This window comes from Mus musculus, chromosome X, assembly GCF_000001635.26.
Source record: "Mus musculus strain C57BL/6J chromosome X, GRCm38.p6 C57BL/6J".
NCBI classification, from domain to species: domain Eukaryota; kingdom Metazoa; phylum Chordata; class Mammalia; order Rodentia; family Muridae; genus Mus; species Mus musculus.
In genome coordinates this window covers 78,570,964-78,589,634 of record NC_000086.7, presented here as the reverse complement: position 1 = coordinate 78,589,634, position 18,671 = coordinate 78,570,964, and the positions used below count along the sequence as shown (strand labels likewise).

Below are 18,671 nucleotides of genomic sequence, written 5' to 3'. Positions count from 1 at the left end.
AGCTGCAGAAGACTCAAAATTTGGAATCCAATTTGTGTGTGTGGCAGAAGGCAGCAGAAACAAATGATCCTTACACACCTTAGGAGAATCAGATCAGAAGCTTGGTTCAGAACAGCTGAGTTCCTTGGGAAGAGAACACATTTATGACTTTCTCAGTTTTTGGTACCAAATGAATAAAAAAGAAATAAAAAGGAAAAGAAAGGACAGGACGTGACTGCTTCTGGGTATGGTGGAGGAGGAAGTTTGTTGTAGATATGTGGGAGAGCATAGCCAGAGGCAGGGACATCTGGAAGAGGTCTGCATGTACATGACCCTGACCTGGGGCATGTGGGAGATAGGAAGGGAGACAGAGAGAGAGAGAGAGAGAGAGAGAGAGAGAGAGAGAGAGAGAGAGAGACCAGGTGTAACAGTTAGGAGGCTGAAAGGTACAAAAGGAAATGTTTGGATTATGTAGGGAAGAGCAGCCCAGTCCCCTGGACTGGAGAGTTCATAGTAGTATGTGGGGTATGCAATCCAGGAAGGCCCTGTAATAGGTAGAGTCTGAGGGATGACAAAGAGAACCTGGTGGCCAGGTCTATTTTGATATGTTAAATAGGAACCTTAGCAATTTTTTTCAATGTAGAGCTAGGTTTGACAAACTGATGAGGCTAGGAAGGAATATATAAATGAGGTGGTTTGAATGAGGATAACTCCCCATTGACTCATATAAATGCTTGGTCTCCAGTTGGTGGAACTGCTTGTTGAGGATTAGGAGGTGTGTCCTTGTAGGAGAAGATGTGTCACTGGGGGTGAGCTTTGAGGTTTCAAACGGCTCATGCCAGGCCCAATCTCCTGCCCTCCTTAAGTCTCAGCTCCTGTTGCCTGATAATCAGGATGAAAGGTTCTCAGCTACTGCTCCAGGGCCATGCTTAAAAATGTAACCAAGACCCTAATTAAATGATTTCAATTATAACAGTTGCCTTGGTTATAGTGTCTCTCCAAAGAAATAGAATAGTAACTATGACAATAAGGGCTAGCTTATTGTGAAATTATATATGTAAATGAATATAGCATTTTGGGCAATTAGGAGTTCTAGACATATGTATATATACTTCTTTGGATATTTCTAAGATGTTTCTTGTATTCTTCATTACCTTCCTATTTTGTATTTGATTTGTAGCTCTGTTTACTTCTGCAAAATTAGCTAAGATTATTAATAAAACCTAGAAATCTTTCCTAATTCCATATGGATTTATTTTGTTTAATAAGCAAAATATATCTTGTCTAGAGAAATGGAGAGAACGAGGGGAATATATTACCAGTATAGTTAGCAATTTAAGATGTGTGTTTGTGTGTGTGTGTGTGTGTATTTGTGTAAGAATATTCATTTGTAATGATGTAACAATACAAGATTAGAAAATTTGTTTGTGTTAAATAAGTTTTTATTTGTTATGTTAAATTAAATGAAAAGACAAAAAATTAGATAAAGTTTCACTATGTATTCTTGGCTGACTATAAACTCACAGAGGTCTGCCTGCCTCTGGCTTCATGTCCCTTTGCTGTACAAGTTTTGTGCAGATGGGTACATCTACTCTGTGTTTTTAGTAGTCATACCACATCCTCAAGGGAGACTTTTAGACCACTTCTCACCTTCTTTCACCTCTTAATATCTTTCTGACCCTCTTCAGTAATGCTTCCTCGATCTAACAGTTTCCTAAACATTTATGTTTATGTATATAGATGACTGCTGTTGTCAGTCGGAGTCAAGGAAGTTTCTTTTGTCCCAGAACAATGGTTAACACACTCACAATTGGTAAAAACACTGAAAATAATTGGCTGTGGAGTGATCAGGTCTAAGTAGGATATCCATATTATTCCCTACAAGGGTCCAGAAATGTATTTAAGCAGAGCTTTGAGTTGATCATATTTGTGTTTTTAAAGAGATAATTCTGAAAATTGGGCAAGGTACATTGGAGTTGGGAGAAACTAAAAACAAGAAAATTAATTGGAAGATCATATTGTAGCTTAGGTAGTTAAGATGAATCAGAAGGAAAGAAAAACAGTATGTGGTACATATAGGAGGTAAAAATGAATCAAACACAAAGGCTTCAGAATGGAGCATCTGTGAATGTGTGTAGTGGAGTACATGGTGGTTTCACTGACAGTGAAAGATAATTTAAGATTAAAAGACAGATTTGGGGAGAAAAATTAACCTTTATTTCTTATAACTTAAAGAAAACTAATCCACTATTTATATTTTAGATCCGAAAATCAGGAGAGGGTTTTTAGGGTTAGGTTTTGATTTACAAGTCATTAACATTGAAGTCAATCAAGCAGAAGATTGGATCCATATATACATGATTTCAATGTCTGATTCTCGAATATTGGAGAATGAGGTTCCTTGGAGGCGTCTGAGTAGAAGAAATAAGATAACTGTGATAGTGAACCATATATTACATCCAGAACATCAATTCTAAAATATGCTTTTGAATCCTGCCTCATTCACTAAACAAGAAGCAAATCAGGGGAAAGTAATTTAAGGAAAATTAAGCTGATTACAAATTATTTTAGAACATTTTGGGTTTAAACAAGACTGTCCCAAAGAGTCTTCCAAAAGGAACTCTACTCTTACTTCTGGTCTCCAAAAACATAAAAACTGCTTTATTGTAGTTTTAAATATATATTTAAAAATGTATGTGTATGTATGTGTCTATGTGAGTTTATTCTGTTGGCAGGAGCCCAAAGGAGTCAGAGGGTACCAGGTCCCCTGTGGTTGTAGTTACAAGCAGTTATGAAACTTGCTGTAGGTTGTTCCAAACTAAACCTAGGACTTCTGCAAGAACAGTAAGTGCTCTTACCTCCTGATCCACCTCTTTAACTCCAATAAGTTTGTAGTATGGCTTCTTACAGCCGCCATAGACAATGAATACACTCATTACTGAGAGAGAAAGACAGAGGACATAGGCAGAGACACACCCAGAGAGACAAATACACAGAAACAGAGAGAATAAGAAAATATTCAGACTCTCTAGTCCTTAAATACAGATATTGTATTGTGTGCATTTTTTTCAAAACAGATTTATTTATTTTATATGTATGTGTGAGTGTTTGGATATATATAGGTGCACCATCTGTATGCCTGGTACAAGTGAAGGCCAGGATAGAGTGTTAGATGCTCTGGCACTGGAATTATAGTCAGTTGTAAGTCACTGTGCAAGATCAGAGAATTGAACCGGGGTCTTCTGCAAGAGCAGCACTCATAACTTGTGAGTCATGTCTCCAGCCCAGTGTTCATTTTGTTTATTTTTCTGTCTGTGTAATCATTTTCTTTTCTTCTGCAAACAACAACTGGAGGCTAGAGAGATGGCTCAGTGGTTAAGAACACTGGATACTCTTCTGACATGGGTTCCATTCCCAGCACCCACACAGCAGCTCACAACTGTCTTCTCATTCCAGTTCCAGGAGATTTGGAGTTCTCTTATGACCTCTGTGATCACTGCATGCTTGGGGTGCATAGTCAGTCATGCAGATGAAATATCACACACATAAAATTACACTCCCAAACAAAACCCAGCTCTTATCTGAGGGTCAGAGCAAGTCTGAAAACATTTCTCCCTATCTTAAATTTTCATTTAGAATTTTTCTTTACTTAAAAAAAAAAAACAATATGGTTGAATGCATGTGTAGGAGTCTCAGTACCATCTTATCTATACATTTTCTGTCCAGAAACAGTTGTGATAATCTACTCAATCAAAAGCTTTATGTGGTGCTTTAAAAAATCTGAACTAAGGAAAGAGAGACATTTTCTCTCTAATCGGATTTGAGAGGCTTGAACTCAGTGTTGTTCAGAGGCGGTGATTCCAAAAGCCTGTAGTAGGTGACTTTGGAAGGTTCTGAAAGAGTGACCCTGTCTGAAAGAGGAAAGATTGAGAGCCTGAGATGGAATTTCAAACATTCTACTTTCTGGTTTCATTTATTCCCAAGGCTAACAACAGACCTACCTTTTCACAGTTTGGGTTACAGAATAACTTTGTCATTTAGCTTAAGCTATTTCAATGTAGCATTTGTTACTTCTACCAAAATAACCTGATACATTAAGGGAAAAAAGAAGAAGCCAGCAATCAAATTAAAAGTGAATTCCTCCACATATCTTCCTCTATAAGAGGTGTAAAAATCAACTTTATTGACCTATTGTATTTTTAAAGTACCTTCTTTACAGGGAATGTTTTACTAATGAAATGAATAGGATAAAGTTACATTTTCAGTCACTTAAAGATTCATTCTGCAAAACTTGCCAGCACACCTTTCAGCAAAAATTACTCCCTACAATCCCCCTAAGCTTATTTTTCAAATGTAAAGTAGAAGTGAATTCAAGAAAGTCTACTTTATAAAATACATAGATGGAAGAACCACAAAGCTAATAGGAGGAATTTCAGTATATTTAGATCTTTAGTGACAATGATATGACTGCCCCATAAAATGTTTCAGTCATGCTGGGTGGTTGTGGCACAAGCCTTTAATCCTAGCACTTAGGAGAAAGAGGCAGGTTGATCTCTGAGTTCAAAGGTAGCCTGGTCTACAGAGTGAGTTTCAGGACAGCCAGGCCTATACCAAAAAATCCTGTCTCAAAAAAACAAAATAATACAAAAAAAAAAAAAAACAAAAAACAAAAACAAAAACAAGAACAACAACAACAACAAAAAAAACCCTAAATAAATAAATAAAGTTCCAACCACAACTAAAGTACTTATTGGGAAGGGCCAACTAGTGTGGCCCTAATTCCGTCATGACTAAAGTTAAAGAAAGAAAGAAAGAAAGAAAGAAAGAAAGAAAGAAAGAAAGAAAGAAAGAAAGAAAAGGAGGGCCGGGTAGGGGAATTAGCTTGGAACAAATAACTTCAAGGCCACACCCTCTTCACTTTGGGTTCACTGAGGTGTGCTTATTTTAATAGCTGAACTGAAAGCATGAGATGCCATGCCACAGCTGACCAGAGTCTAAACAGAAAAGCTCAGAACTTAAAACTAAGCATGCGTGCAGCATGGGATAATAATCACTTTAGCCTTCTTGAATTGGTAAACACCAGAAGAAAGTGTACCAAACAACACGGCCTTAGATCCCATATCTGAGAGGAGCCTTTAGAAGTCTTTTAGTGTTCAAATTATAAACACCCACCGAAGACTTTAAAAATAGGACTTATTTGACAACTTGTGTTCTCCTTTCCCAAGCCATTTAGATGGATTTTGCCAAGGTAATTATTCAGAGAAGGGTGCTGTGGCAGACACCTGAAATAATAGCACTTTGGGAGGCTGAGGCAGGATCTTCACGAGGTAGAGGCTAACCTGGGCTATATACAGAGTATAAAAACAGCCAGGGCTTCAAATCAAGAGCCTACTTTTAAGGAAAAAAAAAACTGTTTTGAAGGGAATTCAGGTTGTTGGCCTCAAAAGTTGTTCAAAAGCAATAGTGCAAATTTGCTCCCAGGGAAAGGGGCAATTCCTTGACACTCAAATGTAGTCCTTTGCTGCTCCTACAACTGTTTGGTTCTGCTTCAAGCAAGGTTTGCACCTGGCCTAGTTTGGGGAGGCATAGAAGGGATAAAGGCAGCTTTTCTAGCTGGGCTCCAGCTCAATGGCCTAGCACACAGTGGTGGAAGCTCTACTCTTCCCTTCCCTTCCCGCCCTGCCTGGCCACTCCCCTTGCTTCCCACTTCCTCCCGGCCCCGCCCCTTCTTTTTTAACCCTCTTGATGTGGGTTCTCTGGCTTCCTATTGCCCTTCGCATCAGCAGCAGCTGCAGGCTCCCTCTTTGCTCCTGGCTCCGGCTCTAGCGGGTGCGCGCAGGCGCGGCTTGCAGCTCTGCTAGCGCGTAGTAGCTGAGCGGGGCTCACGGTGAGTGAGGCAGCGGTGCGGGACTCCTTGGAGAGAACGTGGTTGGCAGCCAGAAAGGGACTCGGGTGTGTATGGAAGACTTTGACCCGGTTAGGGGAGACTCGTGCAGCTTTTTCAGTGGCGGGGCTTCTCGAGGTTGCCAGCCTCCGGCTGCGTGTGGAGAGGAGTGAGCCGTGGCGGGAGACTTAAAGGTGTGTAGGAGCTGCCGAGTTAGAAGAAAGAAGAAAGGCGTTTAGAAGCTGGAAGTCCTCACTTGAGCTTGGCCAGGCCAGGAAGGTTCGCTTGAGAGCCCTGGAAGGTGGCCCAGCTTCAAGTTCAGTCCCCCTACTTGGTGCCCCCGAGCGGTGTCCTAGCTTACTCTTTTCCTTCCTCTGCTTTCCCTGGGTGCCGAGTTGGCAGGAAGGTTTCCTGTCGGTGGGGAGAGGATTTGGGGGAGGTGGGTTGTTGGCCCGGACTGTTGCAATAGAGGGTGTGGCGTTCCTATGACTTTCCTTTCCCCGGGAATGTGTCCCTCTTCTGATACATTGTGCCTGGACATTTTTTAACAAAGGCTATAACTGTTTTGTAGGCTGTGGTGGGTGACAGCGGCGGGGGGGGGGGGGGGGCGAGGGTACGCGCGTGCGCGCACGTGTGTGTGTGTGTGTGTGTGTGTGTGTGTGTGTGTGTGTGTGTGTGTAGGCTCGCGCGCGCGTGTGTCTGCAAGCGAGCGAGCGCGCGCGTGTTGGCTGGCTTGCTTCAGAAGTCTGTGTTGCCGCCCTAGGGGGTGGGGAATCAGTGTGGGCCTGAAGTTGGGGGAATTTCCAGAAAGACCTAGCAACTTTCTGCAGAGGCTTTTTTCTTTTTACTGGTCTGTTGATTTTGAGAGTAAGAATATTCCCCATAGGAATGTGCCTGGTTACTATTTTGTGTGTTCTTGCTCTGTGTGTGTGTGTGTGTGTGTGTGTGTGTGTGTGTGTGTGTGTGAGAGAGAGAGAGAGAGAGAGAGAGAGAGAGAGAGAGAGAGAGAGAGAGAGAGAAATTGAGAGATTGATTTTTATACGTTTTTACAAATCCCAACAGAAGAAAAACCAAAAATAATGGTATTTCAGAAGAAATAAGTGAGTGTGAATGAAAGGGAGAAGACTTGGAATAGCTAAGTAGAGCTAGATAAATCCCTTTTGATAGTCACAGAATATGATCAGACTTGGGAAAATGTGGCAGTGTACAAGTCAGTAAATTTAGCTAGAGTATTGTTCATTGTTTCAATGAAGAATTCTTAAGGATATGGTGCTGCCAGATACTTAGGCTAACTCACTTTAGAAACTTTAAAAATGATAAAACATTAGGGAAAGTATTGTGACATTGGATAAAGGCCCATAGGCTTTCATGTTAAAAATTTATGAACTTTTATGAAAAATGATACATGTGGTACCAAGCACAGATGTTTATATTTTAACTCATTTTTTAACTGAGTACATCATAATAAACTGAGCTTCCTCCTCCTCCACCCCTTTTCCTTGATTGTGAATCCTGTTTTATAAACATAAACACCCATGGAAGGAGTTACAGAGACAAAGTTTCGAGCTCAGACAAAAGGATGGGCCATCTAGAGACTGCCATATCCAGGGATCCATCCCATAATCAGCCTCCAAACGCTGACACCATTGCATACCCAAGATTGCATACCCTATCAAGATTGTGCTGATAGGACCCTGATATAGCTGTCTCTGGTGAGGCTATGCCGGGGGCCTAGCAAACACAGAAGTGGATGCTCACAGTCAGCTATTGGATGGATCACAGGGCCCCCAATGGAGGAGCTAGAGAAAATACCCAAGGAGCTAAAGGGATCTGCAAACCTGTAGGTGGAACAACAATATGAACTAACCAGTACCCCGGAGCTCTTGATTCTAGCTGCATATGTATCAAAAGATGGCCTAGTCGGCCATCACTGGAAAGAGAGGCCCATCGGTCTTGCAAACTTTATATGCCCCAGTACAGGTGAACACCAGTGCCAGAAAGTGGGAGTGGGGGGTGGGGGTGGAGGGCATGGGGGACTTTTGGGATAGCATTGGAAATGTAAATGAGGAAAATACCTAATTAAAAAATAAAGAAACATGGAAATACTAAGAAGCTAAAAAAAAAAAAGAAAAAATAAACATATACTCTCAGATCTGAAATATGTTTAAGCAGAATTTCTTCGTGTTTTCTTTTTATTTAATCTTTTCTCCAATTATTCAAAGGATTTGGTGATAATATTATCCAACTTGGGAGAGGGGTGTTAGGATGGATGCCTTTTGCCTTTTCCAAGAGCTCAGCCTTATGAACTTATTGAAAAATATTTTCAACTCCCTCGGAATTAATCATCCTTTAACTGTTTAACTTATAGCACTAGCCTTATTTTCTCTCTTGTTACCCCAATACTTGGGTTGCCTTGCATATGGTAAGTGCCCAATATAATTATAGTTACATGTTATTACATGTCATTAGAAAGATAAGATCCTACACAGAGTTCATGAAGTATAGAAGAAATTCTGATCTTTTAATGTTGAAGGACCATTTCTTGAAAATACCTAATGCACACTGTAGTAGTGAGAACATAGATACATTGTCATGTGTTATTGATAGTTAATGTTTATAAATGAGGTGCACAACTTTGTAGATAAAAGAGGAAATGGGTATCGTAAAAACACACACTTTAGAAGACACCAAAGCTAGAGAATAGTCATTGCACACACTGAAATATGTAATTTGTTATTTGCAGAAAGACAGGAATGAAGTGCTGCTTGACTTTAGGAAATTCTAAAAATGAACACAGCTCACCTGGTACTGTTTACTAAAGGTTAACACAAATAAAGAAAACTGCAACCTACCTCATGCTGTACTCCTACGTCTTAAGATGGTTTGAACCTTTTGGCTAATGAATCCTATTGTAGCCTTAATCATCTTGTTCTGATGATTTCTGCTATCTTATCTTTGACAAATCTCTGAATTCCAACACATTATTGGCTATCCAGGTACCTCTGCTTATATCAGGGAATTAACTTGTCTGGTCCACTCAGTCTCAACAGTCCTGTCACCAACTTTCATCTTCTGAATGATTTACCCATTGCAAAGATTATCCTAAGCAAGGCCAAGCTTTATAAAATAATGAGTATATTCTTCTGTTTAAAAATGAGTCAGGATTTGGTAACTTGACTGATACAGAGTCTATGCCTACAAAGCAGAAAACTGTGCTAGCCATTAGTAACCCCTGATTTTCTTCCCTTACTTAACTTCTCCCCTGCCCAGCTAAATGTAATATTGTTTTTCCCATGTGATTTTTCAAATAATCATCCTGCCAAAAACAACACTTCATGTTAGTGTTTAATACTTATGAATAAAATCTGAGATGCAGAAAGGCTGAGTACTCCATGAATATTTTTATTTAAACTTTTAACATATTTTCTGATTCATATACATGGTTTTTGAAAAAAATGAAGCTTTGATTATTTTATACCTTTCTCCCTTAATGTTTTTCTCATCCAGACTTTGTCCTTGTGTGTATTTTTTTTTCCTTTGTCACTGTAGATAAACAGCAGAATGTTTGTCTGGGGTTGTCATATCATGTAAGGTTGGAAAGGACACAACTAAGAGAAGATACTTATATTTAAACAACCAAAGTGATTTCATTTGTTTCGGTTTATGTCAGATACAGATGATTGACTTAATTTGGTGGAATACTATCATTTTTCTTAAGACTAGAAAGATGTTACAAGTATTTGGAACAATGTGTGTGTGTTTTTTTTAAAACAATGTGTTTTTAATTTGCAATGTGCATTAGATTCCGCTGTTATGAAGCTCTTTCAACTAGCATGCTTGTATTTAAGGCCCTTCCTTCATATAAACACACCAAATCAGAAATTTCAGGTGAAGAAGCTAAAAACAAACAAACAAAGAAAAGCCCAACAAAATAAAAACAAAACCCTAGTAGATTTTTGAGGTCCAGTTTTTTACTGGCTGGTTTTGTGTCAACTTGAGTCATCAGAGAAGGAGCTTCAGTTGAGGAAATGCCTCCATGAGATTTAGCTGTAAGGCATTTTCTCAATTAGTGATCAACAGGGGAGGGTCCAGCCCATAGTAGGTGGCCCCTGGTTCCTTAAGAAATCAGGCCGAACAAGCCAGGAGAAGCAATCCAGTAAGCTGCACCCTTCATGACCTGTGCATCAGCTCCTGCCTCCAGGTCCGTGCTTTGTTTAACTTCCTGTCCTGGCTTCCTTTGGTGATGAACAGCAATATGGAAGTCTAAGTGGAATAAGCCCTTTGCAGCTCAACTTGTTTTTTGCTCTTGGTATTTGTTTGCAGCAATAGAAACCCTAACTAAGATAACTTTGTTTTAAAAAGTACTTAAAAGGATGATAGGGTGTGGAGACAATAAAAATAAACTACTTTTTTGTATAAAATGTTGGTGAAAAAAGTTAAGACAAACATTGCAGTTTGACGGTTATATGCAATGGAAATGCATCAGAGAGAGAGATTAAAAAAAAACTGTTAGAGCACAGGAGTAACTGAAGTTGTAATGCTTGAAATGATAATTAATGGAATAGATACTAGAGCAAGGAACTAGAGGCAGTGGAATTAAGGGCATGGACAGAAGAGAAAAGAATGAATTAAAATATACATTTAAAGGCAGAGGTGAATGAAACTGACAGTATTCTCCTTAAGTGTTTCATTAAGTGATGGATACTATTTTCCAATGAAGCTGTTTGATTTGAGATTCCTATTTAATATCCAGGTAAAAATTCTAGGTATTTCTGTGTAAGAAACTCTAGGAATAAATCAAATTATTATAAATGAAGGTTATTCGTGTTTTAAAAATTAATAAGCTTTATTTTTAGTGAAGTTTTATGTTAACAGGAAAATTAAGTAGGAAATAAAGTTCTTTTTTCTTTTTCTTTTCCTTTTATTGTTTTGTTTTGTTTTTTGTTTTTGTTTTTCCAGACAGGGTTTCTCTGTGTAGCCCTGGCTGTCCTGGAACTCACTCTGTAGACCAGGCTGGCCTCCAACTCAGAAATCCATCTGACTCTGCCTCCCAAGTGCTGGGATTAAACGCTTGTGCCACCACTGCCCGGCCAATGCCTCCTGTTCTTGAACACTGTTTCCTGTACTGTGATGTCCTGTCCCATTGTTTCAGCTGATAAGTCTACACTGATACATCATTATCACCTGAGGTGTGTTGTTTACACAGGCCCTTCTCTTTGGGTTGAACATTCTATAGGTTTGGACAAATTCACAATGACTTGCACTTACAATTGTCATGACCACCCTACAAATCCTCTTTGCTCAGTCTGTTCATCACTTTCTCTTATTTCTAGTAATGTTTGATCCTTCCACTATTTCTACCTTGTGTACTTGGGATCATATAATATGTAAGTTTTTTTTTTCAGATTCCTTTCCTTTATTTAGTGATGTGCATTTACACTTCCTACACATCATTTTATGATTTGATACCTTATTTCTATTAACTGCTGGGTAATGAAACCTCACCTGGCTGTATCTATTTACCTCCTAAGAGAACATCTTTGTCATTTTTAAGGTTTAGGAATAATAATAAAACTATTGTAAACATCGATATTCTACGCACCTCCCCCCCCCCCCTGTAACTTTCCAGTTCCTTTCAGTAAATACCAAGGAGTATGGGTACAGGAGTCTATGTTAAGAATAAGTTTGGTTTTGCTAGAAACTGACAACATCCACACATTGGGAGCAAATGAGAAGCCTGTTCTGCATTCTTTTTTTTTCCATTTTTTTATTAGGTATTTAGCTCATTTACATTTCCAATGCTATACCAAAAGTCCCCCATACCCACCCACCCCCACTCCCCTACCCACCCACTCCCCCTTTTTGGCCCTGGCGTTCCCCTGTACTGGGGCATACAAAGTTTGCATTTCCAATGGGCCTCTCTTTGCAGTGATGGCCGACTAGGCCATCTTTTGATACATATGCAGCTAGAGTCAAGAGCTCCGGGGGTACTGGTTAGTTCATAATGTTGTTCCACCTATAGGGTTGCAGATTTTATCGAAAGGACCCAGATGTAGCTATCTCTTGTGAGACTATGCCGGGGCCTAGCAAACACAGAAGTGGATGCTCACAGCCAGCTAATGGATGGATCACAGGGCTCCCAATGGAGGAGCTAGAGAAAGAACCCAAGGAGCTAAAGAGATCTGTTCTGCATTCTTGACAGTGTTTGGTAGTGTCAGTACCAAACTTACATTATTTTGGCTTTTTTTTTTTTTTTTTTTTTTTTTTTTTGGTGTTTTTGAGACAGGGTTTCTCTGTATAGCCCTGGCTGTCCTGGAACTCACTTTGTAGACCAGGCTGGCCTCCAACTCAGAAATCCGCCTGCCTCTTCCTCCCAAGTGCGCCACTACACCTGGCCCTATTTTGGCAATTTTTAATAGATGTATAGTTGTATTTCATTGTTGTTTTATATTAATCTTCCCCCAAAACACATGTTAAATATTTTTTCATGTTCATTTTCCATTTATGTTTCTTCTTTAGTGAGGTATCTCTTCAGATACTTTAGCCAGTTTAAAATCAAGTACATCTATATATGGTATAATAATCTTTTATCTAATATTTGTTTTTCAAGTTTTTTTCTTACAGTGTGTAGTTTTTCTTTTCCTTTTTGATAAGAATGTATTTTGTATAATAGAAGTTTTATGCTTTACTGAAGTCTATTAATCATTCTTTTTATAGATCATCATTATACCTTAAGTTTACTAGATTTCCTTTTAGGTAATCTTTTAGGAGTTTTAATGTTTTATATTTTTACACATAACACTGGTCCATTTTAGGTTAACAATGCATTTAAAGTTAATTGTTTGGGTTTGAAGTCTGTTTATAGACTTCTTATCTACTAGTTATGTTGAACTTAGAAACTCATATATGTTAGGCAAACACTCTAACACTCTATCAATGGAACCATGTATGTCAGTTCTATATTCATTTTATTTGAGACAGGGTCTTATTTTAAAGTCCTGATTGACCACTTAATTGGTTTGTAGACCCAACAGGCCTTTGCCTCTTGAATGCTAGAACTAAAGATATGTAGGCACCTACATATCTTCTATTTTAAATTTTGCTTTTGCATGTGTATGTCCTGTCTGGTGGTGATTCTTGAAAGATTTATATTTTCTTTGTTAGATCTTCTTTGGTTCTTTGCCAAAGATAAATGGTTGTATTAATATGTATCCATTTATGAGATCTTATTTGATTATACTGATTAAAGTCTATTATTTTACCAGTAGCACATTGTTTTTATGACTTGAGGTTTATAGAAAGTCTTTGTGGTTTCTACAATATATTTTGATCATGGTTTCTCCTTCCCATCTTCTTCTACTTCATGGGGATTTAGAATCACCATAGAAACAATCTCTTGGCATGTCTGTGAGGTATTGCCCCAATTAAGTTAACTGAGATAGGAAAAAACAACCTAAATGTGGGTGGTGTCATCCACAGACTTTGGTCGATGACTGAATAAATAAAAGCAAGAAAGTGGGCTGAGTACAGGAATTCACCTCTTTCTCTTCTCTGTGGCCACAGTGTGATCAGTGAGTTCCTACTCTTGTGCCTTCATGCTGTGGTGGATTAGATACCCTAGAATTGTCATAGGAAATACATTCTTCCTTGAGTTGCTTTTGTCAGGTATTTTGTCACAGCAATGAGACAAATAATTAATACAGCCTTGAAATTCGTAGTAATGTATTACTGCCTTCATTATTTTCTAATATTGAGTTTGTTATTTTATATCATTTGTCTCTCAATATAAACTTCAGAAATAGTTTTTTTTTTAATAGTCACAACATAAAGGTTGTTAAGGTATTTTTTTGGGGGGAGGGGGAGGCTGTATTATATTTATTGGTCAAATTGGGAAGAAAACCTTGTAACTATTGGGTCTTTGTATCCTTGAATCCAGAAATCATTTCTATTTGCTTATGCTTTTATTTATTTCATCAGAGTTTTCTAGTTTTCTTGATAGACATCTTATATAAATTTTATTAGATTGTTACCTCCTTAACATCAAATACATGTCAATGTAAATTGTAACCTGTTTGAAGTTTCAACTTGTGCTTTGGTTTTAGAACAGGTTTATTGGAAGAATTTGGGAAAAATGTAGATAAGAATTAAGGAAAAGCCCTAAAATTCTATAACCAGAACTAAATGGGTTATTTGGTCAGACCCTTATACTGAGAGGGAGGTGACCAGCCAAGACTGCTCATGAAGATGGAAATGAGGATTCTGTTAGTAAGTGGACTAGAGGTTATTCATGTTGCTATAGCAAATAACCTTTCTAGATTTTTTCTGTGCTCTAAGACTTTTGTTAAATTTGAAGGTGTTAGACTAATTATCCAGGTAGAAGGTATTTCTACACAATGCAGCATTCATATTACAATATGGGTTATGCTTGCTTCTTTTAGCCAGATTTGTAGTGAAAACCAGAAGGAAAAAGTAAAGAAAAAAATAATCGAAAACTTGAGTTTTCACGGAAAGTTGAGGCAAGACAGGTATAGCTTTCATAAAGTTGAGGCCAAGAGAGGTTAACCTGCCAAAGAGACTAGGCTTCATAAAAGCAAGCCAACTAGGTGTCAAAGAGGTTGTTCAGTGAGGATTATTCTGAAATCATATCCAGCTTTAAGAGGGAAGAACCTGAACACCTTATACAAGTTACTACATATACAAGCACACTCAAACACACAGACACAGGCACAGGCACAGACACTCAGGCAAGACAACCCCCCTTGCAAACAAACAATCTAAAAAGTGAACTACACATAGCAGGACAGCAGGAAAGTTGCTTTAAGTGTATATCAGGCACTGTCTAGCAGCACTTTATACAGGGTCAGGAGCATAAAGATTTAACTAATTTTATTTAAATACTTTGCTTTGAGAAGAAACTATTGGTTATTTTTCTTACTTGGGACTGGAGAGATGGATCAGCAGTTAAGAGCACTTGTTACTCTTGAAACTTTAGTCCAGTCCATTATACAGAAGGCAAAGTGTTGAGAACATCAGATATTTAGTCACTTTTTAAAAATAAGTTTATTTTGTGTGTGTATTCCTTTGATTTAGTTGCTATGATTTTTTTCTTTATTTTTCTTTTAGCCAACATAATATCCCTATTGATTCTTTGGAAAATTCATATACTGTACCCCGATGATGATCACACTCACTTTCCGTTTCTCTCAGGTCCACCTTTCCACCTGTGCAAACTCTCCCCAAAAGAAAAAAAGTTAAGCCAAGTTAAATTTTTGTTGCCTGCATACTCATTAGAGAACTGTCAAACTCCCAGGGGCCAGCCTGGGATAACTGAGTCCTCTCCCAATCCCCATCCCCAACATAAGCCATTAATGTGAGAAGCTACACTTCAGCATCTTTGTCACAATTTTTTTAGAACTCTCTTCAATAGCTTCCTATTTGAACTGGTTCTTTGTAGTGGGCGGGAGAGGCTGTCATAGAAGCCTTCAGTGTCTCTCATTCTCAATTATGAGTCTACAGTTATCAATACCACTGCAAAAGAAGTTTTCTTGTGCATAACAGCCAGTGGCAGCATGAATCATGGACTTCCATATGGTTTCTGATGACAGCTCAGAACTGAACTGGTCCTCACAGGCTGCACAGATCATGCACCACCGATATCAACATAGCCTCCTGTTGCAGCCCTAATCATGGTTATCAACATGACCTCAGGCCTCTATATAGAATGTGGACATCAATGTGGGCAGCACATACCATGTATATTCACATGGCCTCCAGTGGTAACATGAACCAAGGCATCAACACAGCCTGTGGTTACATCATGAACTACAGACCAGCAGCATGGCTCCTGGCTGCAGCATCACTTCAGACTTCAATATGGCTTCTGGTGGCAGCATAAATCATGGAGATCCTTCAAAGAGACTTAATACAGAGAATTGCTATAGTTTATCTTAGATATCTTGTTGCTCAGAGCTAGGGTGATTGTGCGACCAGGCAGCATGTTTGTGGAAAGAGCCTGTGCAAGCTCCAGGCTGCTATACACCATCCTGCCAGCCCTACTTGGCAACGGCATGCTCCTTTGTTGCAGCTCTGCTCCCATACCTGTCACCTCCCCTGTATCTCCAGTTCTTCCTCGTTGCATACCTGCCTGCTCTTTTCTGCCATCTTTCCTACATCTATCACACATTCACTTATTAAAGGGACATTGCAAACATATATATGTATGTATACACATATATGTATATGTGTGTGTGTGTGTGTGTGTGTGTGTATGTGTATATATATATTTGCCCCAACAGCTTTACATGCGTATACTTACTGCAATCAGTCATTGGTCTGGTTCAAGGTTTCTGGTAAATACTGGACTTATCTCTGAGACTCATTTCAGATATCACGTTCTCTCTGAGTCAGGGTGATCTTGTGCATCCATTTCTGGGGTAGGATCCTTGAAAGCTCCAGGTCTTCCTGCCCTTTGTGCCTGCTCCCTATGGGCCATGTCACTCTCTTGCTGACACAATGGCAAGCTGCATAAGCATGCTCTGTTGGCTGCTGGGACAGCACTCCCATGTTATGTGTGACTTCTGCTCCACCATCTTATTTCCACTTCCATAAGACCACTTTTTAAGAGCATTTTTTCTTTTTTTTTTTTTCAAAAGTTCAGGGAATCCTATAGAAATGTTGGGAGAAGGATTGAGGGACCCAAAGATTTCAGGGACTCTGCAGGAAAACCAACAGAGTCAACTAACATAGACCCTTGGGGACTTCCAGAGATTGAACCACCAACCAGATAGTGAGCACAGACCAGACCTAGGCCTTCGGCACAGATGAGCAGTTTGGTCTTCTAGTTGTAGGTCCCACAACAACTGGAGCAAGGGCTGTCCCTGACTCTGTTGCCTGCCTGCCTACCTGTGATCCATTCTCATAAGTGGATCTCCTTGTCTGGTCTCAGTGGAAGAGGATATACCAAGTCCTGCAGTGACTTGATGTGCCATGGTGGTGGTATATGAGTGTGCTAGTGAGGGGTTCATGAGGGATTATTTTAAAAATTCACTGTTATGCAAAGAATAAACTATAGAATAGCATAGCCACATGCTTCTATTTAGAAATTTAAAAAAAATAGTGTCAGGGATTGGTTCTTGCCCATTGGATGGGTCTCAAGTTGGGCTGGTCATTAGTTTGTGGTTACATCTGTCTTTGTACCATCTTTGTCCCTGCACATCTTGTAGGCAAGACAAACTCCATGTCCAATAAAGATCTACAGGAAGTATGCCCCTATCTCTTTAGGCTGTGACAACTGGCCTTTAAAGGGTGACCACTGTCTTACAGAGGCAGGCCTGTGTTTTAACCAATGTCTATTCTGAATTTAAGCTTTATCAAAGCAGGTTTTTTTTTATTCCTCTTCACTTTCTCATCTGCTAGTCATTTATATAGCCCTTGGTTGCCCTTGTGTTCCTTAAGTGTGTGACTAGTGTCCCCTATGCTTTAATACTAACTTATGGCTTTTTATCTATTACCCATTTTCTCCTCTTTCTATTTTAATATTTGGTACCTGAGGGATTTGTCAGGTGTTATATTATTAGTGTGGTAGGCAGATGTATACATGTGCAGTAATTGTTGTATCCTGAATAATGTTAATGTGTTTTGTGCTCTGCCTTTGTAGTTCTTTTGAGTGCAATGGCATGGGTATTATATTTAATTATTTTAAATCATCTTTCTCATGTGTGACCCTGATACTAATGTTTTGTGAGGTTTCTAATTATTTCCAGTGCTGATACAACTGTATAACATTGCCATTTATTTTATAATTACTCTGTACCCATTTGTGTGGCCTTTTGAGGCTGCCCATAAGTCTGTGAATATATATATTTTTGCTTATTTATCAATTATGGATTCTCTGGCTGTGAGAACTGCAGTTAGGAGTTTTTATTGTGAAGTATGTTGGACTCCCCCCACCCCCACCCCCAAAGTATCTTTCCATAAGACCTGCCCTTTTGTTTGCTTGTTTTCGTTTTTCCGCAACAGGGTTTCTCTCTGTAGTCTTAGCTGTCCTAGAACTTGGTGTGTAGACTAAGCAGGCCTCAAACTCCCAGAGATCCTCCCTCCTCAGCCTGCTAAATTCTGGGATTAATAATGGGCATATTCCACCATAACCAGCTGACTTGCTTCTTCTTTTCTTTTTTCTTTTTCTTTTTTTTTCTTTTTCTTTTCTTTTTCTCTTTCTTTTTCATTTCTTTTTCTTTTTTTTTTCCTTTTTATTTCCAGAGGTGCTATACATTCTGCAGACTCATCTTTTGCAGATGAGCCTCTCCTTGAAGCCTCCTTGGGTTTTTCAGGTTCCTAGGAGACCCTGTGGGTGCCAGCTGCTGCTGCCAACCTGAATTCTGCTTTATCTAATCACATTGTATCTGTAGTCAAGAAGCAGAGACATGGCCTTTGAAAGAGGGTTAAGTGGTTAAAAGCATTTCTGCTTTTCTGGAGGACCTGTATTCAGTTCCAAGCAGCTACATGACAGGTGACAACAATCTGTATCTCTTGTTCTGGGTGATCCAGTGGCCTCTTCTGGCCTCCATGGGTACCAGGTGTGTACATGGGGCACATACATATAACATGTAAATGAAACACTCATACCCATATAATAATAACACATCTTAAAAAGGAAGCAGAGAAGTGAATGTTAGCATCTTCCTTTTCTCTCTTTTTATTAAGCATGAGACATTAGTTCATGGGACAGTGCTTCCCATGTTTAGGATACGTCTTCTACACTGTAAATCCTCTTTAGATATTTCCTCAAAGGTAAGCCCAGAGATGTACC

The 18,671-nt window shown here is 39.1% G+C and overlaps 1 protein-coding gene across 12 annotated transcripts in view; it reads left to right on the top strand.

Annotated features, from left to right (window-relative positions):
- The first annotated feature begins 5,720 nt into the window (after positions 1-5,720).
- Positions 5,721-18,671, top strand: part of Prrg1 (proline rich Gla (G-carboxyglutamic acid) 1) — a 134,305-nt gene continuing 121,354 nt past the window's right edge. For 3 of the 12 annotated variants that reach the window (XM_006528144.3, XM_011247633.3, XM_011247632.2), the window contains exon 1: positions 5,721-5,931. The gene's annotated coding sequence lies outside the window, so the exon portion shown is untranslated. Of the gene's footprint in view, positions 6,058-18,671 lie in introns of all 12 variants that reach the window. The other 9 variants (XM_006528143.3, XM_011247634.2, NM_027322.2 and 6 more) reach the window with 7 other exon arrangements.